Source organism: Propithecus coquereli, unplaced genomic scaffold (assembly GCF_000956105.1).
Source record: "Propithecus coquereli isolate 6110/MARCELLA unplaced genomic scaffold, Pcoq_1.0 Scaffold12, whole genome shotgun sequence".
Taxonomy (NCBI): Eukaryota; Metazoa; Chordata; class Mammalia; order Primates; family Indriidae; genus Propithecus; species Propithecus coquereli.
Genome location: NW_012136080.1, coordinates 3,422,854 through 3,424,737, shown reverse-complemented (window position 1 = coordinate 3,424,737; position 1,884 = coordinate 3,422,854).

Sequence of the window (1,884 nt, the reverse complement as noted above, 5' to 3'; positions counted from 1 at the left end):
TTGTATACTTTTTTTCTTCAGATCTACTCTCCCACCTCCCAAAAAACATTTGACTACCACATAATATTCTCAGCTGAAAGAAAGGAATGACAAGTGAAAGGTTAACTACAAATTATATTCTTTAAAAACTGATCATTTTTAATTTTGGAAAACAATCTTTCCATAATCTCTGTCCTGTGATTTGAAAGTGTTGACTTTTTGGTTAAAAAAAAATCCACAAATGTAAAAATACAAAATTCTAATAATTTCATTGTTTCAGAAACTTCATTATTTAAAATTTTTCATTTTCTCCTTTTGATTGAAACTCAAATGCGATTGGTTTTTCTTTAATATTAGAAAGAGAAATTTTCATGTGTGTCTTTCTTGGAAAGAATAAAATAAGACAGCCTATAGAATCAGGCAATTGTGTAATAAAATGATCAATTAGTGTGCATGTAGAAGTTACTTTTAACTCTTGTTCGTATTATAATCTATGTGCATAATAGACTTTATTGAACTTTCCATCTGTTTTCTCTCACATCAGCACTTTAAAATAAAAATATTTCTTAAAGAAACCCAGATTTGTTCTTTTCTAATTTTTCTTAGGGCTTAAAATATTAATATTATCAAAGTGTTGTACCTTCTGAATTCCTGTGATACCCACTATGGCATATCTGGGTCTTCATATTTCCTGAGGCCAAAACTTACAAGTCCTCTAACTCTACAGTCTCAATAACTATTTGTCACCCTTAATATATATTCTACATTTATTAGGCAAGAAATATGTATTGTGCTCAGTATTGAGCTAAATGGTGGGGGACACAAAGATTAAGACTGATAGAAAGTCAAGGCTAAACCACAAGTTATACGTTAACTCCAGATAGTTTAATAAACTGATTTTATAGGTGTTCTGCATTTCTTTTGATATTATTAAATTCTCTACTTAAACTTCTATTCTTGAGTTCTGCTAACCTGAAGGCAACTCGAATGCATATTCCAGAAAGAATAGCCTGAAGTAGCAGCCATAACTTTGACATTTTTAAAAATCTCATTATTGAAAATGAAATCTATCACTGCACTTTAATATGAAAATGAAGATACTGGAAGATGTGCCTTGTTTATCCTGTGGCTTTAGAAATAACTTTACCATATACCATGAATCATCAGAGGCACATATACTGCAGTTTGAGAAGCTTTGAAGGTAGTCTACAAAAGATGAACTGCCATGAATATTTTATCAGAAGAGTTCAACTCAAAAGAAAAAAGGAAAATTAACCTTCCATGGCCACATTAGAGTTTGAGCATCAAGAAGTACACCATGTTAATAGTTTGAAAAATATTGATTCAGGAAGGAGCAGAACTACAAAGGCAAAGTCACAAGGGTATTCTGCTAAGATGATTTAGATTTAATTGCCCTCTCTTGAACTGGCAATTTGACTTTAGAAAAGTCACAGCTTTTTTTAGCGTGCCCTCCCTCAACTGCTAGAGTCATTGAACAGCGTCTATGGTCTTCTCTAGTTTTGCCATCCTGTGATCCTAAAATGTACCAAATTTCTTGTCATTTTACTGCATTCCACTTTGAATTAATAAACACAGTAGAGTGGCAATGGTCACTAAGTGCCAAACTCATCACCAGAAATAGTTTTAGCAGCGTAGTTTTAAAACATATTTTGGTTGCCTGCTACTTTGAGGCTGCTGCAAAAAGAAGAAACTAGCATTTATTGAGTTACTACAATGTACCAGACATTGCATATTCAGCAATAAAAAAGAAATGAACCAACACTGTTTTTTACAATCTATTTAGGAGCAAAGTTTGTAGAGTGGAATTACGTAAGAAACATTTTTAAATGGGAGCAACAAAGAAAAAGTTGAATCTTCAATATTTAAATTACTTCAAATTAAAAT